The 22,454-nt window shown below is 34.1% G+C and overlaps 1 pseudogene; it reads left to right on the top strand.

Annotated features, from left to right (window-relative positions):
• Window positions 1-10,267: 10,267 nt before the first annotated feature.
• Window positions 10,268-12,217, top strand: LOC134694176 (putative nuclease HARBI1; annotated as a pseudogene).
• Window positions 12,218-22,454: the final 10,237 nt, after the last annotated feature.

Here is a 22,454-nt window from a genome sequence, read left to right as displayed (position 1 = left end):
GATCTTTCTAATTTCAATGCCAAATTAGATTGTTTACTCCATTTCAAGGTTTATTGAACATGGTAAATGATAGTGCGAGTGGGGCATCCGTGTACTTTGGACACATTCTTGTTGTATACAATATCATTCAGTCAATCCGCTTTTAAAACTGATCCTGTTTAACGGAACACTTTTCTGTGTAAGAGTTATCTCCCCAAACACTATTTTTCTTTATATGAGATCTCATTTGCAACCGATAAATAAAGCGACAAATTTCTTTTTCCAAAATGTTTCTTATATCCCCAGAATGTTACATTTTGGTTTGACCGAAGCTAACCGGAGACTCCATATAAGAGTTACTTCCCCTTATGCATTGAATATAATTGATATGCATTTGTAACTGGTAAACCATAAATGATAGATACATAGTGTCTTTTGATTTGAGTTCCATGGTAAAAAATCAATATGTCAAGGACAAAGGTTAAGGTCATTTTCTCAATTTTAATTTTGGCTTATTGTCACTTCTGTTCATAAACTGTACAAGATATCGAACACATATTTTCATTCAATTGTCATTTTGCCCTTGTGATAACTCAAAAAAATTGTTTGAAAGGGTACGAAGTCATTCAATGGGAGATTTTGCCCTTCTAATTTTAGAATTATGCGTAAACTTATAAAACTTATTAACCATAGACAGACCTAGGGTCTTTTGAGTTAAGGTTATTTGTTTATAACCTTGAAAATGAGGTCAGGGTCAAAGGTAATTTAACGTTTTGGTTTTAGAAACAAGTTTTCTACAGGGGCAACCATACTTAAACAACCAAATCTTTATATCTATGGACGAATATTGATTTATGTAATTAGTTGAAACGAAATCCCGGCCTTAATATTTTACTAGTAATACATTCGTTCGTTAAAAAAATCCGTCAAAACAGACACGGGCATAGCGAACAAGTTGTAAAAGAGAGACGACAGGTGAAAGAGGTACAGTCAAACTCATAGATTGAAAGTAAACTGACAACGCCTTGTCTTAAAAAATAAAAAGATTAACAGAAAAAATATTGTGAAATATAACACTGTAGGATGGTGCCAAAGAAATATCCCTATATAAAAAAAGGAAAATAACAAACAGGGAATGAAAAATATTTACGTTTGTCGTAAATGTTTCGAACGTGCAGTATACTTATTAAATGAAAATGTGCATAATCTATTTTATATTTTAGTATATTTCTCGATTTGTTGGCACGTCATATCTTATAATTTAGGGTAAGGCTACATCAATGCATATGTCAATGGGAATTGTTACTCAACAAATCTGACTGACAACAAGCAAAAGGTTCGAGTCATTCGCAAATTACCAAAGTGAAAATATATGTACGAATAATTTTATATAATATTTACACCTTGTCACATTATTGACTGTCGAATCCAATATGTACCAAGACAAAACTATTTTATCGAACCCAAATAATACTGGTAGGCACATCAATATATTATGTTTAAAACATTTGTTATATTTTTCACATTGTGTCAATCCTTCTTTTTTATTACAGCAAATGAGGCTCAATTGCACAGAAACCGGCTTGCCGAAGTTTTTGGTGTTGTCAATAACTCAATACAAACAATGTCCATCGACCAAATGATAGAACATCTATATAGAGAAGTAATTAATACCATAGCTTACCCTCTAAATGTTGTCTCATTTGTTAGATTTGGGAAAACATCATTTTCTAAGTCTATAATGATTAATATGAAATGTTCAGACCAGTATCAGTGTACGATTTCCACTTTGTATATTAGTCCAGCCCTGTGTAATGAAGAGGTGTTAAGAAATGAACTAATAACTAGCCGAAAACCAATGAATAATGAACGACGGAATAGAGATATTTCGGTACTGGATGATCAATTTAGAAGATTTCCTAATTCAAAACAAGAAATGAGAAATAACGCTGCAGAATCGGTTTTAGAACGGCCATTTGTGCCGCTTTGGCAGAGGTTGGAAGAATCATTCTATTCAGATGTAAAATTAAATAAGAACCAGATTGCATACAGTGCTATAAAGACAGCGTCTAATCTAAACACGATTTTCATTCCAAAACTATGTTCAAGCATTATTGCACACCTACCAACCAATGGAGAGTCATGTAAAAAATGGAGTCAGTATCATCTGAAATTGGTCTACAAATCGTTGAAATACAAAACCATACAAGAGAAGGGTTTGATCAGAAAAAGAATGGTTGAAGCCAGACAAAAGCAGGTGCATATCTGTGAAACATGCATTCCTTTCCTGAGCATGTTTATTGATAAGATATTGTATAGTTTACCACATGAAACAAAGTCTACAGTTTTTGTTGTTGGATTGGTGATGTTTTTTTACAAAAGGTCGCGGGATATTCTTTTCATAGAACATCTCGAAAGATACAAGTCAAAATGGCGGGAATTAAAATCCGCTCAAGACCAAAAAAACGTTAGATTGCGACACCAACTCAGAGATCGTGAGTATGAATTAGCGAAATTTCTAGCTTCAATTAAATTTGAACATTTTTGTCGCGAAAAGGGTCAAATGCACGAAGGTATGATTAGTTGTAACCTTCTGGAACCAGTAAAATATGAAACAATACATTCAGTATTGCCACATATTAGCTCAAGACAGCTTTCAATCGGACATCATTTTGAAGAAATGGACGGAGATACAGGATTGTTTGAAAAACAAAGGATAGGAATAGGAGATATAAAAAAACTGACGTTGCTGAACACATTTTCTGGTTTGCAGTTTGCTGGAAGCGCAGGGTTTCGTGCAAGAGATGTTTTTATGCAACCTGTGCCAATTTTAAACAAAACGACGGCTTATGATTATACACTTGTGATGGACATCGAAGGTTTTCAAGCTCCGAAACTACCTCGGGGAAAATATAGTCATGACAACAATCCTTTTACCTTGGTGATTAGTTTAGATGGTGTTACAATTGTAAATATGAAGGGAGAGAACACATCCAATGTTCATGACGTTCTCAGGATAAAACTTGCAAATTACCGACTAAACCTGAAGAAAAAGTTCGTGTTTGTTCACCAAAATGTCTCAACTCCTGATGCCAATGATTCAATACAAAGAAACAAATTCGTAGGAATATTTGATGAAATGCCGCAAGCGGCTAAAATGGGGGAAAAAAATGCAGACATCGATGCTTTTAATCAAGTAATCGATTTTGAAAGCGAGGCACAAGTTTGGTATTTTTCCGATCTTTGGCATGGTGATTCACCAATGGCCTCGGTAAATCAGGGTTTCAATAAACATGTGGACAGAGCTAAAGACAGATTGTTCTTTGATTTTTCAATAACGCAGAGAGGAAATTATTCGATTATGTATGATACCATTTCACGAACAGACGATTTATGGGTCAGGATTTTAAAAGATGACTTCGTTTTCACCTTCAGAGACAGTTGGGCTATAAAAGAGGACAACATGGAGCGTCATAGCCAGAGTCTAACCTGGACATTAGAAAATTACTTCCTAAAGTTGATCAAGTCCAAGGCAAAAAGAATGCTTGTAAACCGTCTGAATGATAATGATATCGAAAATGCTTTTTCAAACATTGCAATTCGAATTGCCATCGAAATGGAAAAACAAGTAACAAGTTTATTCAGCGATCCGGGATCATTTGTTGAACGAGGTACACTGAAAGATGTCATGATTAAATGGACCATGAGTAATAAAACTTCCTTTGAACTGCCATCAGAAAATTTTGTTTTCAAAGCACAAATACATATCAGCAAAAGTAAAGAAGAAATCATAATCTGGAGATTGAAATTAAAGGAGAAAACGAATCACGAAATGGAAATTAACGAACTTGCGAGTAATCTAGTAGTCAAAATGCAGGGCAAAACTCCCGTCAGTGATACATTAAAAGGAGAATTGAATCATTTCTGGAGTTCTGGGACTAATCAGTCAGGTATAACAAATAACATCGATTTTTTTTCTATCGCCAGTCAGATTGAAAATCTGTTATTTAATGAATTCCGTTTTAAAACAGCTTTCTTTATGCATAAGAGGATTAAGGCAGACCTATTTTATGACCAGTTAAGAAAACTCGAAAAAAGGATAAGCCCGGGGAGAATACCACCTGAATATTTCAACCGAATTTTTAATTGTGTGGTACTTGGAAAAGAGAAGTCCGAGAACTTTAGGAATGAAACTGTGCACATAATTAATCAAACCTTCCGAAAAATCGATTCAATGTTATTGGATCTTGATTCACAAGATATTAGGATAGACATTTCACATGTCACCGAAATAATGAATATAATCGTCAATGACATCGATAATCATAATGATCACACAGTGAAGGCAGTGAAAAAAATAGAAGTAGGAGATAGTTTGCGAAAATTAGAATTTGCAATTCACAAACTGAAACAGATGGGTGTGTTAGTCCCTAATCGGAGTCGTCACCATTTTTTACATTCTTGGTGGAATTGTGATCCTACAATGGCCCCGGCAAGTCCAGGTCACAGTAAATGTTTGAATAGAGTTAAAGATGACACCAATAATCATAATGATCACACAGTGAAGGCAGAGAAAAAAGCAGAAGTAGAAGATAGTTTGCGCAGAATAAAACTTGCAATTCACAAACTGGAGCAGATGGGTGTGTTTGCCCCTAATGGAAGTAGTCACCATTTGTTAGATTCTTGGTGTAATTGTGATCCTACAATGGACCCGGCAAGTCCAGGTCACAGTAAATGTTTGAATAGAGTTAAAGATGCATTGTTCTGTGATTCGTCAATGACACAGAAAGAACAATATTTGACAACTACTGATACCATTTCACGAATTGAAGATTTATGTATTGGGATTTTAAAAGATGACTTCGTTTTCAGTTTAAGAAACGGCTTGGAAGTAAACGCGTACAACAGTATGGAGCGTCGATGCCAGAGTCGTACCTGGACAATAGAAAAGTATGTCCTGGAGTGTATCTGGTCCCAGGCAAAAGGCATGCTTGCAACCTGTATGAATGATAATGACTTAGATAATGCTTTTTAAAAATTGTTGCTAGAGTTGCCCTCGATAAAGAAGTGATAAGTTTATGTAACGATCTAGATTCATTTGTTGAAGGAAGTACTTTGAAAGATGTCATGATTCAGTGGACCTAGCGTAAGAAAAAAAATATTTAAACTTATAGCAGAAAATCTTGTTTTCAAAGCAAAAACTGATTTCAGCAACACCAAAGAAGAAAAAATCTCAAAAATGAACTGTGACTTAGGCCAAATAAAAATATATGTGTGGTTCCAGTTATCCTACCTACCCTACTTTTTAGTCATAAAAATAGCTTACCCTAAAAAAAATTCGTGAAGCACTGTAAAATTCAAAATCTTGCTCCCATAGTCACAATGTAAAAAAAAAACAAAAAAAACATAAAATAAAAAAAAATCCCTACCTTCCTACTCTTATGTTTTTTTGGGATTTAACTGGAACCCCACATACCTTTTTCTTTTGCTTACTATTTTTTATGTTATTCAAAAACAAATTTGAATGTTTCATAATAAATTTTTCGTAACTGGACTATTTTCACCATTAATTTAAGCCTAGTATAGGATTATGGTGTCAGTTGAGTTTAGTTAATAATGCAGTGAAAATAAATGTATATATAAAGTATAACGCAACTGCATAAATTTAAATAAAAAAGATACCTTTGTTTTGGTTTGTTTATCCAAGAATTTTATATGATCGTGATATTAAATATAATTTCCATAGCAATCATGTTTAAAAAAGGGAAATGTGTTCCAAAGTAACAGTAAATAGATATAGGAAAATGTGGTGTGAGTGCCAATAAGACAACTATCCATCCAAATAACATTTTTTAAAAGTAAACCATTAAAGGTCAATGTACGGCCTTCAACACGAAGCCTTGGCTCACACTGAACAAAATGCTATAAAGGGCCCCAAAGTAACTAGTGTAAAACCATTTAAACGGGAAAACCAACGGTCTAATCTATATAAAAAACGTGAAACGAGAAACACGTATAAATAACATAAACAAACGACAACTACTGTACATCAGATTTTTGACTTAGGACAGGTGCAAACATTTGCAGCGGGATTAAACGTTTTAAAAGTACCAAACCTTCTCCCTATTACTTAAACAATAGCATAACATCACAACATAGCAAACTAAACGATAAAATATCAATTGGAAGGCTCAACTCAATCAAAAAACGTAAATAAACACACTATAAACGAATAAATTTGATATTTCAATTAAATTTAGGCATTTTTGTAAATTTAAAGACAAGACATACAACAAGCACTTTAATGTGGTTAAATAACCTCAGTACATGTGTGTTTTACAGGTAAAAAGAAAGCCCTTTTTTTCTTAAATGCATGTATTACTTATCTAGTATATTCCAAAAGCCTTATTATTTAAGTTAAACAGGACTGGGTTGCACAAGTTTCATTTAACTTTAAGTACTAGTTAAATATATTTTAAACCTCAATTAAAATGTAATGACCGTTATTTCTGTTGCACAAAGGTTTATTAGAGTTAAAAACGTTTAAATGTGACTTAACGTTACGTAAAGTTAAAAGTGGTAAGGGGGCACCTTTAAATTTTAAATAGGGAGTTTAAAATGGAGGAAATGCTGTTGTATGGAAATATATTGCACGATCCAAAGCCATCCAGAAAATATAGAAACAGGCTACTTACATAAGATGACCTCACAGACAAGGAGCTCCGAGCAAGGTACAGATTCGGGAGAAATTCGATCATAAGGATCACCAACATAGTGCGGAAGGACATCGAACATCCTACCCAGAGAAGTCAGTCTCTTAGTGCAGAGATGCAGGTAACCGAAAACAAAATAAATTTGCATGCAGTGTGATATTTCTCAAAGTTTTAACACATTTCACTACATAAAGAAGTATCCTACACATTTTACAGATTATTGTAGCAGAAATGTAATGTTCTTGGTTGGTAAACATATGACAATCCAAGGATATTTCAAAAAGTCGTATCGTGTCACCCAAATCTTTGTTTGTTTTTCTTTTTTTCCACACACAAATGAATGTATCAAGGGAACTAACTCCTATGGTATGGTAAATGAGGTTCCTTTTGAGATTTTTAAAAAACAAATACCGTCAATCTTCTTGTATAGTTTCATTGAACTGTCGGCGGCAGGGATGTTCCTTAACCCCACTTCCCATCCCTTCCATCATTAATTCCGGCACCTCAAACCCCGTTTCCTCGGACCTCCCCCTTATTTGCTCACCTGGCCCAAAGGGCCAAGTGAGTTTTTCCCATCTCTTGGCGTCCGTCGTCCGTCGTCGTCGTCGTCGTCAGTCGTTAGCTTTTACAAAAATCTTCTCCTCTGAAACTACTGGGGCAAATTTAACCAAACTTGGCCAGATTCATCATTGGGGTTTCTAGTTTAAAAAATGTGTCCGGTGACCCGGCCAACCAACCAAGATGGTCGCCATGAAAAAAAAATATAACATAGGGGTAAAATGTAGATTTTGGCTCATATCTCTGAAACCAAAGCATTTAGAGCAAATCTGACAGAGTAAAATTGTTTATCAGGACAAGATCTATCTGCCCTGAAATTTTCAGATGAGTCGGACATTCCGTTGTTTGGTTGCTGCCCCTGAATTGGTCATTTTAAGGAAATTTTGCTGTTTTTGGTTATTATCTTGAATATTATTATAGATAGCGATAAACTATTAACATCAATTATGTTCAGCAAAGTGAGATTTACAAATAAGTCAACGTAAACGAAATGGTCAGTTGACCCCTTTAGGAGTTATTGCCCTTAATAGACAATGTTTAACCATTTTTCGTAAATCTTAGTTATCTTTTACAAAAATCTTCTCCTCTGAAACTACTGGGTCAAATTCATCCAAACTTGGCAACAATCATCTTTGGGGTATCTAGTTTGAAAATGAATCCGGTGACCGGTGCAAAAATCCCGCCCCTTTACTCCGCTTATCGACCTCTCCACATACTACCTCTACCCCGTACCATCGCCCGCCCTGTCCGACGCCTCCTATCTCAGACAATTATTATTTATCAGCAGGGCCCAAAATCTCTGACTATCTGAATTGACTATTGAAATGTTGCCTTGTTCGCTCGTTTAGTAGTAGATTTGATTTGTTTATCCTGTATAGTTTTATGATAATTTAACATGATCCTGCCTTGCCTACCATACAAAAAAGATATGAGGGCCACCCATATACCCTCTCCTCCGTTTGGCAGTTAAAAAATTAACATGTAGACTTCATTTTTTAATTACTGTCTTCATTTTTTTTAATGAATAATGAAATTAAAAAAAAAACACAGGAAAAATTATTTATGTAAAATATTTATTATAAATATAATTTCAAAGGAAGTCCACAAAGTATTTCCTTTTTTTGTAAAATGTGTTGGGGGGGCGGGGGAGGGGGGGGTTCAAATCCAAATACAATAACTGATGGGTATATGTGTAGGATTGTAAAGTGCGATGATACTCTAAAGTGCGATGGTACTCTAAAGTGCGATGGTCACGCTAAAGTACGGTGGTGTCTCACGCTAAAGTACGATGGTTGTTTGTTTGCTAAAGTGCGATGGCACATAGATATAGGAAGATGTCGTGTGAGTGCCAACGAGACAACTCTCCGTCCAAATAACAATTTATAAAAGTAAACCATTATAGGTCAATGTACGGCCTTCAACACGGAGCCTTTGCTCACACCGAACAAAAAGATATAATTGGCCCCAAAATTACTAGTGTAAAACCATTCAAACGGGAAAACCAACGCCTAATTTATATAAAAAACGAGAAACAAGAAACACGTATAAATTACATAAACAACTACTGTACATCATATTCCTGACTATTAATATTAAACGTTTTAATGGTATCCAAACCTTCTCCCTTTTTTCTGAAACAATAGCTTATCATCACAACATAGAAAAACACACGATTAATTATTAATTGGAAGGCTTAACTCAATCAAAAAACGCAAATTAATACACTATGAAAGTCATTGGAACAAAAGAGACAGGTTCAAGGGCACAAATGTTAAACACAAGTCTTTGTGCAAATGAAATTTTTAACAATTCGGCGTATTGGATTGATTGTTGGATGTCGTTCAGTGGCAAATATTTCTTGCATGTTGAGGACGAGGGGCGTATAGGATGTAGCTTGCCGTTCACACAGCCTATTAATGTAAACAAATCCCCTTAAAGTTGCCAGTTGCAAATATAAAATTCGGTTATTGTCGGAAAAAATAAAATTCATTTGTACAAGCTTTAATTTAAATGCGAGAGAAAGGGGTTGTTGTTCGAGCTTTCCGCTATTTTTTTTATGGCGAGTATTAATACATGTTATATTTAACTACAATAATGTACACACTGATGTTTAACAAATGAACAATTTATGATTTACGCTTGAAAACGTGTACCTTTATTTTGCCGACATTTATACTCTTCAATAAAATCAACAATATTTTAACGTAAACGTAAACAATAATATGCATCTGTCGCTTCCATCATTTAATTCATCTTCGGGCATTTTCATTTTTGGTTTTTATAAACGACTGTTAACTTCATAATCCAACTACTTTTCGTACGTCTATACTTTCGCGGACCATCGCACTTTAGCGTATGGAAACATCGGACTTTAGCGTGGACCATCGCACTTTAGCGTGACCATCGTACTATAGCGTCCCCATCGCATTTCAGAGTCCTACATATACATATATATATATATACAACTCGTCTAAACATCAACCCAACAATGTTAGATCTGTAAATTTGCTTTCGCAAATTTTTGGTTCTTCTCTCGCCGGGATTCGAACCCATGCTACTGTGATATCGTGACACCAAATCGACTGCACTGCAGCCGTCCCGCTAGACCACACGACCACCTGGGCTCTCAAAAAAGAGCTTTCGGTGGCCATATGTTACCTTTCCACGTCAGTTTTAATCTAGCGGCGTACTACAGTACATGATATATAAGGCATGAAGATGTTATTGTTACAGATCAGCTAAATTATCTATAGTAAAGGATCCTACAAATTAATGTAAGATACAGTCGCAGAAAATAATTATATCCATAAGTACGTCTGCGTCAGTGACAACCCTACAACAGAAGTATTCATATATATATATAGTCCTTTCATTAAAAAAGAATTAAATGTGTCTACAAACTAAGGTGTTATAGTTTGAGAATGTCTCATAAATTCCCCCACTAACACTCCTCATCATTGCCAATGCTTTGTTTGGGATGTAAATTGCATAATCTTATTTTTTTTTCGTTTCAACAGATGCTTGTTGCTTTGAGGTTTTTTGCTTGTTGAGGTTTCCTGCAAGTTGTAGGTGATACCCAAGACATAGATAAATCAACTGTTAGCAGGTGCGTGCAGAAGGTTTCGGATGCTCTTCATGCCAAGGCTGACCAGTTTATCAAGTGGCCGTTAGTCCAAAGGAAAGGGATATTAAACAAGGGTTCTTTGACAATGGAGGCTTTCCAGGAGTTGTAGGTTGCATTGATTGAACTCATGTGAGGATTTCTGCTCCTAGTCACGACGAACCATCTTTTGTCAACAGAAAGGGCTACCATAGCATTAACACACAAGCAATGTGTGATCATGAAGGTACACAAACGTTTACAATTTCTTAAATAACTTCAGCCACCCAAAATGCACAGTGCTTATAGTTAGTCTATTGAATATATCAACACGACTTGAAGCAGTAAGGATGCAGTCCACTGACAGCAACTTGGAGCGTCATTACGTAAATAAATAATCCGGAATTTTGAGGGGAAAATCTTGTCAGAAAAAAACTCTCCCTTTTTTTCTACTAAAAACGACCGGCTCATATTTTTTTTTAAATTTTTCAATATGTCTTTTTTCCATATTAATGTTGATGCTCCTTTTGTTTGTAGTTTTTGTTTGTGTTTTCGATAATCGTTTTTTGTCCATGGACTCCCCTCTTTTGACATTTTAGTATTCTCATCATTCACATTTTATACAACATAATGCTAATAAAGAATCTTTATGATATCATGAATTAAACGAGACGACCCGCTTCAACAAACAGCATTTGCATCTTCCCTCTAGCATTTGCATTTTGAGCATATTGTGTTGGGTCGGAAAATATATACTAATAGTAATATGTCTGTTTCCTGCGATGTAAAATGTTTTTTTTTGTTTTTTTTTTATCTTATACAATAAACGCCTCTACATACATACATACCATACACACTCTTATTTCATATCGGTTCAGAATTAGCTTCTCCTATTGAATAACAAGGGGCTACTTGACATTCTTAATTCTTCATTGATAATTTCTATCCATCTTTAACAGAAAAAAAAAACGGACCGTTAAAGACCGGTGGGGCTCGGTTTCTCTATTTGAAGAGATGTCCCACATTTTTTCTGATTTCAATTTCATATTGAAGTTGGTGAATTGTTTACATGGTTTCGTTAATTATAAAATGATGGAAAACTTTATTTTGTTTTCATCAACTGAAAAATTGTACTTACATGAATGGTAGTCACTTATAGTTATTACTATGACTGGAATTCACTTTTTCCTATAGGAATCGTACAATAACTCGAGTTTGTTTTGAACAATTTAAATTTATGAGAATTTTTGAAAACATGGTTCCTCAATAAAATAAACATAATAGTTATTGAAAAACTGGTCATTATCGTGATATATGAATTGCCCCTAAGACTGTGTTTTTCAATAACTATTATGTAATTAACGTTACCCGTTTGGAAGCTGCGGAATCGTATACATTTAATGGGATTTACTTTTTATGCTTGAACTACGTGTAAATCAAATTTTGTTTTTCAGGTAAATTTTCAAACGTTGTAGCTAGGTGGCAACGAAGCGTACACGACAGTCACATTATGAGATGTTCGCAAGTGTGCACTCATTTAGAGGAATCCCACCTGTCAGTGCAAGATGGGTTGATCCTAGGTGACAGTGGATATGCGTGTAGGAGTTTTCTTATGACACCATATCTGAGGCCAACAGAGCTATGCCATGAGAAATTCAATAAAGCTCATATGAAGACATGATGCTGCATTGAACGGACATTTGGTTGGTGGAAGAAGAGGTTCAATTGTCTACATCAGGGAATCAGACTGCACCCAGTAAAAGTTTGTAATATTATAATGGCATGTGCAGTCTTGCATAACTTAACCATTGAGATGAAAGAACCAATGGACGAGTATGACAACGAGATTGTAAATAATGATGACTAAAATTAACAATTAAAAAGTTGATGAAATACTAGTATATAAAAAGATCTTCTGTACATATAAAAATAAATCAAACAAAACGATTGCGTTCATTGACTAATTATCATTTAAAGCTTGCAAGGTGATATATGCGTCCTCTTCCTGATTTGCCCACTGCTGAAGTCTTCTAATTTCCAACTCTAATTCAATATTTTCCAGTTTAATTTTAATTTTTCAACCACAAATTTCTCTTCTTGCACAGTCAAAACGTCGTACTGCTTTTGCATGAGCATTACTGGTGAAACAGTCTCCTTTTTTTCTTTTCATGGGAGCGTGTGGTGTACTGCATGCAGGTGGTGGCTGGTGAAATGACAACACGCTTTCATTCCCGGTTCTACATTCAGATGGTGGTTGTTCTTGAAAGAATAACACGCTTTCATTTCCTGAGTTGTAGATTGGGCTGAATCTTCAATGCCAGAATTAGACATATCTTAAAAGCGAAGATGGAAACAGATTAGTTCGAGAAATCATGAGAAATTACTGAATCTTTTTTATTCTTTGGTAATGTGCGATTACAGGTATTTAATAAGTACTTCACCCAAATTGCACTGAGTACCCTAATTGCACCTATTTAGTAAATGTAGCAGCGGAAATCTTACATGTTTTCTAAGATGTAAAACAATTTGTATTTTTTTTTTATCTGACATTATGCTCCTCTTTTAACATAAGTTAATATATTTAAATATGCATAAAACGTTCACAGTATACATCAACAGATGAAGTATAAAACTGAAAAAGGTAAAATGTACAGAAACGTCCACCGGCCAACAGGTCATCTTTTAAAAATAAGCAAATAAAATATGTTACAAGCCTCCATTTCTTAAGAAATGAATAGTAAGCAAATATTAAGGTCCACTTGTTCTAATTATTTGAAGAAATAAAACAAATTATCCGTTTTTCGAATCTTAAGGCTGCGAATTTAAGCATGGTTGTAATTTGGGCACTCCTTATTTCAGAATCATGGACCGTTTTAGGTCTATTCGAACCCATTTTTTATGATTCATTATAGATTAAAAAATATTAAATTGGTGGAATCATATATTGAATAATGATACATCTACAAAGTAAACACTGAATGGGAACTTTTGTCTGGATCATAAATAAATGTAGGTGAAAAAAATGTGCAATTTGGGTACCCTCACGTTAGCTGCCTGTAAGTGGGTACTCCTGCATTATTTAAGTTTATGTGGTTAGCGCTCGATTTCTTTTTGTAATATAAGTACATTTAATGAGTTGACCCATATCTGTTCTTTTTCATATTGTATAAAACTACTCGTTTATCATAGGGTTTTAAACAAAAGTACCAGACAAGACTTATAGTGTGTGTGTCTAGGGGGTGAGGATATATGTTTTTCTTTGTCACACGAATTCGTTTTTCATTTTCAACGGGAGTCAAATTATTTAAAAAAAAACTGTTAAATAACTCTGAAGCATACGGGGATAATTCAGAATAAGATTGTTCGTTTTTGTTCACTTGCTTGGCCACACAGTTCACTGGTACTGTAAGGGTCGTAAAGGTTATAAAAAAAACATAATACACGAGAACATCTACCCTCCTTTTTTTCCTTTCTTGGAACTTTGGTAGTCGGTTCCTTAGCATTATGCATGAGTATTCGATTGCTAGAAATTTAAGTTCGGAAATTTATAACCCTAACCCCCAATCAAAAGGTCCGTGTTTTAGTAATGTTATAATGTGGGAGTAATTGTCTCTTTGAAAACCCCTTTATCATCACGCGCACTTTGCTGGCGTGCGATAGTGTGTACTGTGTGCTTATTACACAGGAAGACCGAACTTTGTCTGCATGATTGGAGGTGGTGGGAAACTGTCGAAAAGAATACATTTCAAGGAGTTTCAGGGGAGTTTTCTTAAACCTTACCATATCCTAGATACTTTTAGCTTTGATTTCACAATTTTGTTAAATCTGAAAGTAGCTTTGGGTTGATTAAGGACATTATGCAACCTTGTCAGAGCACGGATATCATATTATGCATAAACATGATCAAGGTAGGCATTTGTGTTTTATTCAAATACGATTCCATTTCAGATACTCTTTAGGGCATAGACGGTTTACCTTCAAGGTCTACTGTGACCATGGAAGACTCGCTTCCTTTTAAACCAACAAAACTTGAACAATCCTTCATCATTTGTAGTGTGATCATGTAGATCGGAGTGAGGTTGTAATACGGTCGTGGTGAGGTCTTGGAGATCGTGGTGAGCGTAGCCAACTTTGAACATTTTCAAAACAAGCGTGATGCGGTTGTGGCGAAATCAGGTCGTAGTAGAAGCGTAGTAAGAGCGCAGTAAGATCGTGGTAAGATCGCAAAGATCGCTGTACCATCGTAGCGAGAGCGTAGCGAGGACGTGATTCTATTCGGGGAGACCACGCTACGATCTCACAGCGACGTTACCACGACCTCTCTACAATCATCACGTTCTCACCGCGACCCACTACGCTCCCTCTACGAACATGCCACGTTTACACCACGCTGTTCAAGACCATAGTACGATTTTAGCACGCTTATGCCGTCCCCATCACGCTCTTCTTACGACCTGTATACGGTCGTACTTCGACTATTTCGCGTTATTGTCATGCTCATTGTCATTGTCACATAAATGTATAAAAGCTCTCCAGTTTTTGTTGGAATCATCAATTTCAATTGAACCATGGAAACATAAGACCATGTACATGTAGTAATGCTTCTTCAATCAATAACTCAGATACAAAATCTTAACGACCAAGCCATGATATTGTTATTGAGATAGCAAAGAAGAAGGATTCGAAGAACATTTAGACGGCGTTGGTCCTTGGTTAGCAACGGTTAGGAAACTCCAGTTTGGTCATTATGATCAGTTGATGACCGAGTTAAGAATTGAGGATGATTGTTTAATCTTATATGCATGATTTTTTTATATAGTTGTTAGTGGCTTTGAACTAGCTGTCAGATAACTGCGAGTACTCCCATATCTGTTCATTGTGTCTTTTTGTGTCGGCATGTAAAAGTACCCGGCCACGTCCACTTGTATTTTTTGTCTATCTGATGAGTTTAGTCTTTTGCAACTGATTTTTATAGTTCGTTCTTATGTTGTACTGTTATATCACTGTCCACGGTTAGGGGAGGGTTTGGATCTCGCTTACATGTTTAACCCCGCTACATTATTTATGTATGTGCTTGTCCCAGGTCAGGAGCCTGTAATTCAGTGCTTGTCGTTTGTTTATGTGTTACATATTTGTATTTCGTTCATTTTTTTTTACATACATAAGGCCGTTAGTTTTCTCGTTTGAATTGTTTTACATTGTCTTATCGGGGCCTTTTATAGCTGACTATGCGGTATGAAATTGCTCATTGTTGAAGGCCGCACGATGACCTATTGTTGTTAATGTTTGTTTCATTTTGGTCTTTTGTGGATAGTTGTCTAATTGGCAATCATACCACATCTTCTTTTTTATATTGCATTCAAAGCTTCAATAGCAATATAACCGTGAGTTAATTGTAATTCGTTTTTGTCAAGAACGAACGAGTACACTAATTGAAAATCTTCAGATACGTTTTTCTTTCAGAGATGTTTTATTGTAAAGAATGAAATCTGTAATTTGCTTTAATTTGTTTATCACCAAATTGGTATCATCATTTGGGTATGGTTTCAGTTGGTATTGTATGAATGCTTTTCACTAGTTTGATTAAAAGAACAGTACTTTTTAGGATAAATCAAAAAACGTCTAAATGCAGATATAGTGTATATAACTAAATTTAAACTACAAGAATATTAAAACTTTAAAGTTCTTGAATATCTCAGAAAATAAAAACTCTTTAAATAAAATATAAGTGCACACTCATTAGCAATAGAAACGTGTAGGTATGCAAAACCAATAATACACTCTAATGAGATATTTTGGAAATTGTCCATATGAAAAATTGAAGATGAGATACATTTCTTGATTGAATGTCCTCAATATAACAAAGTTATTTATATCTAAATATAAAATCAGTGGTATAAATTCAAATAAATTGAACGAAGATTTTATCAATTTTTAATACTATATCTAAAAAAGACCTACACATGTAAAATATATTTGTATGTATTTTGAAGAAGCTTGTTATTTGAGATACCACCATGATACTGTTTCATCGGATACTAATCCTTTTATAATAGTAGTTTGTGCATATATACATACATCTTTTATATTTGATTTTGTTTTAAAGGACAATTATTGAAATTTAGAATTATCATTCTTTATATGTTAAATTGAGAAAGGATATGGTGAATATGTCAAAGCGACAACCACCCGACCATAGAACAAACAACAGCCGAAGGCAACCAATGGGTCTTCAATGTAGCGAGAATTCCCGCACCCGTAGGTGTCCTTCAGCTGGCCCCTAAAATATGCATAATAGTACAGTGATTATGGACGTCATGCTAAACTCCGAATTATACACAAGAAACTAAATTTTAAAATCATACAAGACTTACAAAGGCCAGAGGCTCCTGACTTGGAACAGGCGCAAAATTGCGGCGGGGTTAAACATGTTTATGAGATCTCAACCCTCCCCCTATACCTCTAGCCAATGTAGAAAAGTAAAAGAATAACAATACGCACATTAAAATTCAGTTCAGGAGAAGTGTATGGTATAACAATGAACTCTGAATATTATGTTATCCATAGAAATTGCCTATGTTGTTATATGGATCTTTATTTTGGATCACTCTTTCCTTTTCATGAATTTGAGCTACCGAATTAGACTATTTACCGGATTTGTAATCACATAAGCAACACGACGGGTGCCGCATGTGGAGCAGGATCTGCTTACCCTTACGGAGCACCTGAGATCACCCCTAGTTGTTGGTGGGGTTCGTGTTGTTTATTCTTTACTTTTCTATGTTGTGTCATGTGTACTATTGTTTTTCTGTTTGTCTTTTTCATTTTTAGCCATGGCGTTGTCAGTTTGTTTTAGATTTATGAGTTTGACTGTCCCTTTGGTATCTTTCGTCCCTCTTCCATTAAATATTGAATTAAATTGAATTAGGTGATTTACATTAATATGTTTACTCAGTTCATATTTGTTAAATTGGATAGATATAACAAGTTTGAATTACTTGGTTAAAGATATATATTTCTATTCTAAAGTTAAGTAATTTCATCGTCGAAATTAATGATAACCTTTTTTAAAAAACTTATATATCTTATATATCTGGTTTGGAGTTATTATGTTGAATTCTGATGACTGAAGTACAGTCCAACCAAGGAAAACTGTGTTTTCCACAACATCCGTTGAATATATAAAAAAGAAGATATGATGTAGATGCTTATGGGACAACTCTCCACAAGAGACCCAATGGCACAGAAATGAACAATTTAGGATTTGTACGGCCTTCTACTACATGTATGAACAAATCATATACCACATAGTCAGCTTTAAAAGGCGCGAAAACGACACATGTAAAACAATTCAAACGAGAAAACTAACGGCCTATTCAATATACAAACATATGAACAAAAACAAATATGTAACAAGCAACAAACGACGACTAATGAATAGCAGGCTTCTCACTTTGGACAGTCACATTCATACAGAATGTGGCGGGGTTAAACGAGATCCCATCCCGGCCCTTATCCGGGATAGCGGTATAACACTACAACATAAGAACGAACTATACAAAAAAGTTGAAAAATGTGAACTACATATATAAAGATATCTCACTAAAATGTGTCCAGTATATCCCAACAACAAAATGACACTAAGTAATGATCTAAGAGTACTCTTTCTGACAGCCAGTTCAAAGTGACTAAGAACTAATAAAAAAAAACATCCATCTAGGACTAAATTATCAATCAGTACACACCATCCAATGAATTAATTGTAAAGACATCAAAACAGTTAAAGAAAAACATATATTGAGTACAAAATACATCAATTTTGTATATCTAATAAAGGTTCCTTTTCCTCAGTATCCTGTACCGCATAACCCGTATCGCATAGCTAAACCTGTATCGCATAACCCGTATTGCATAGCAAAATCCGTTTCGCATACCTGGCGTGAAGTCATAAATAAAATGACGTTAACGTTTGACCAATGACGTCTAGTTGTTGCATTACCGGGCTTCGATAAAAAAAAGGGAGACCCCACTCAAGACATGACCTACAATTTCAATTCAAATCGATATTTTAAAAAAAAAAATATTAAGCTGTAACTTTATGAGCGTTTTTTTTTTCGCAAAATAGAAACAATAAGGTTTCAGTGTTAAGATGGAATTAGTCGTAAATGTTTAAAGCTAAGTGCAGGAATAATATCGTCATCATTAACTTGTTTAATAAAGAAAAGTATAGCTTCAAATCGTTTTCCGCAAAAATTAAAACTTGCAAAAGTAACTGCTATACATGTATAAAGGAGGATCAAGAGATATTCCCTCAAATTATTATTCAATTTTTATTTTAAAATACCATATCTAAAAGTTTTGAGAGATTGTAACATATCGCCCGGTCAGGTTTCAGACAAGGTCATTCGTGCCAATCAGTGTTAACTAAACTAATTGTTGAATGGTTAAAATATTTAGATAATGGTGAGATAGTTGGTACAGTGTTTTTAGATTTCAGTAAGGCTTTTGACCTTATCAACCATGCCATACTTTTAGAAAAGTTAAAAGTTTATCATATCGGAGAACATATGATAGATTGGATAAAATCATATTTGTCTGAAAGACAACAAGAAGTATAATACGCTTACATTAAATCTGATAAATCGTTTGTAAAGCATGGAGTGCCTCAAGGCTCTATTTTAGGTCCTATGTTATTTTTGATATATATAAATGATTTACCACTTCATATGGAACAATCCAACATGGATTTATATGCTGATGATTCAACATTGCATTTTCATGATAAAAACATTGACAAAATAAACAACAAATTGCAGAATGATTTGAATGCTATACAATCTTGGTGAATAACATTATGAAAATCAATGCACAAAAAAATAAGTGTACGAAGTTGGGTTTAAAACAAAAACTTACACAACTATCAGAATTATGTTCATTCTTTCAAATTACTTGGAATTGACATTGATGAAAATTTTAGCTGGGAAGATCAGGTCGATCGACCATGTAAGATTATCTCATCTAAAATATCACTTTTATATAAAATAATAGTATATTTGCCAATACACACAAGGCAACTATTTTATAATGCGTATACTCTAGCATATATTAACTATTGTAGTTCAGTTTGGGGAAATTTATTACAAAAACATTCAGATAGAACAATAAAACTCCAAAAAAGAGTAGCAAGAATTATACTGGAATACGATATTTTTATCCCATCTTATTTCTTGTTTTCATCTTTTTTCAACCGGGCATAGATTACCTTATCCGTATTTGGCACACCTTTTTGGAATTTTGGATCCAACTTTGTAAATGTTTGGCTTTATAAATATTTTGATATGAGCGTCACTAATGAGTCTTATGTAGACGAAACGCGCGTCTGGCGTACTAAATTATAATCCTGGTACCTTTGATAACTATTAAAATAGCTATCTTTTACCAAAAGAATAAAATACCAACAATCAATTATAATGTATAAAATTGTAAATGGACTAACACCTGATTACTTAGCAATGCTAAATATTGATGATTTGCAACACCACAAATTACGATCTGTATCTTATAATGATCTTTTTGTTCAAAGACCAAAGCAAATTTTGTCAAGTATGGAATAATTTTTCACTCGAAATAAAAAAAATGTCGTAATGTGGAATTGTTCAAGAAATATTGCTATAATTATTTTCTTGAAAAATTATATGCAAGTCAAATAATTTGTTTTTCTTTAAGGCCACACCAATTTGATTCCTAGTTCGACGGACCCGCCCACACCTATTTTTCTCAAAACAGATTTTTTTTATTTTTTTTATATTCCCGCTTCCCGCATCCGGAAGTGTAATCATGTCCATTTCCCGCACCGTTTTTTTTTTGTAAATATTATAAAAAATATATCAACATTTGTTTTTAAAATCACAGTCTAATTTTAACCTGTATATAACGATTTTAAACCTAAAAGCACACCACCACACTTCTTAAATATATGTGAGAATATTTGTTTCAGCATGAAACCTATTTATCCAAAGAAGAAGTGCTCCGATATTAATTTATAAAAGGGGAAATATATACCGGTAAAGAACAAAACATTGGTTTCTTTCCCCCTTACTTATATTCCCTATCAAAATATGTTCGTTGTTAGAATAAAGTACAAAGAACTTCTGAAGGATTTGCCTTTAACGGCAATTATATTGAATGCTGGCGAAACATAACTATCCATAGCCGCTGCATGTTTATGATGATGTCCTGATTGATTCAGGGGCTGGTTGTTCAGCAGTTATCGTTTATTGATGTTGTTCACTGGTATTTTCCCGTTTTGATATATAAATTAGATCGTTGGTTTTCCTGTTTGAATTGTGTACGCTAATAATTTTGGGGCACTGTATAGCTTGTTGTTTGGTCTGTATCAAAGCCCCATGCAAAAGGTCGTACTTTTAACTGTTATTATCAGGTTAAGAACAACCCTCCCTCAGACAAGGGGTCATTTTACTGATGTATAAAAGAAAATAGAAATACCAAAGGATGTGTATAGTTCTTCTATTCAAAACCTTTGAAAACTTAGAATGTTGTACTCAAAAAGAGGAGAGTTACATCATATTTTAAACAACTTTGTCTAAAAGAGGGGTCCACTTATTTTGAATAATATTAAACTGTTAAAAAGAAAATGTGTTAACATCATGAACATGGTTAAAGTCCATGATTATTACAAAATTCTTGGACATGTTTTGACCATTTAATAAGAGATAGATGTATAGTTCTTTGGGAAAATATCAGCCCTTTTGTTCAAACAAATATATTATAACTTATATTGATCACTCATAAAACATGAAAAAAGGGGTATTTATAATATTAAGGGGTTGCCCCCAAACTGAATATGACTTAGATGGAGTCACACATACAAAGACCAGATTTAATTATTTCTTGGTGAACAGGGAAAAAATACTTCAGAAATTAAAGAAATAACAAAAGTACAAGTGATAAATAAGTATTTTAATATTGTCGAAACCTACTATTTTATGTTTACAAAAAAGATTATAATCGCTCGCCTTTACTTTTCAAGCTTCGCCTCAAGAATTTGCAAAATAAATATTTTTTTATTTAAATTTTCAAATCGCTCCCTCTCCCCAAATTTTGGAGTCCAAAAATCTGTAGAACAAGAAATTAAATTGGTGTGGCCTAACAACACTTTATCAAATATTGCCATTTTTACAATTGTATAATTGAATAATTGAATTGTGTATATACTAGTAATATATATTGTAAGATGTATTGTATTTCAATGTAGGAATGTATGAATGTTAACTGTATACATGTATTTTGTTTGATGGCCTAAATGAAAATTAGACTAGTTCTAATTGAGTTACCCTCTAAGTATTTAAATAAAAAATTATTATTATTTTTATTATTATTAGTATTATTGTTTAAATACATGGTCTTAAGGTTATTTGCCAGATTCATAGCTCTATATTGAACATGTAGTAAGGTTGTAGGGGTAATTACGATGTAGGTATTGGGCAAATAAGGAAGTCTATAAAAAAAGTCAGTTGGAAAATACAGGAAAATCCTTATGTTCTTTTCTTGTTAATATTTTTGGACGATTTAAAAACATGTATATCACAGAATCTGATGAATCTATTACATATACAGAATATTACATAACTTAATCCGTATCTCATGTTGTATCACCACTCGGGACTGATATAGTTACAAGTGTACTGAGTAGCTGTACACAGTTTTATATTTCAATATCGTAATCTGTGTATAGACTGGAAGATAAATGAATCAGAAGTTGCATAAATATATAGTACTTAAAACTTTTGATAACTTCTTTCATATATACAGAGACTCTGCAACTTTGTATATGTTTTGGCTTTTTCACTATTTTGATCTGAGCGTCACTGATGAGTCTTATGTAGACGAAACGCGCGTCTGGCGTATGAAATTATAATCCTGGTACTTTTGATAACTATTTACACCACTGGGTCGATGCCACTGCTGGTGGACGTTTCGTCCCCGAGGGTATCACCAGCCCAGTAGTCAGCACTTCGGTGTTGACATGAATATCAATTATATGGTCATTTTTATAAATTTTCTGTTTCCAAAACTTTGAACTT

This window comes from Mytilus trossulus, chromosome 13, assembly GCF_036588685.1.
Source record: "Mytilus trossulus isolate FHL-02 chromosome 13, PNRI_Mtr1.1.1.hap1, whole genome shotgun sequence".
In the NCBI taxonomy this organism is placed as follows: Eukaryota; Metazoa; Mollusca; class Bivalvia; order Mytilida; family Mytilidae; genus Mytilus; species Mytilus trossulus.
This window is presented reverse-complemented; position numbering and strand designations above follow the sequence as displayed.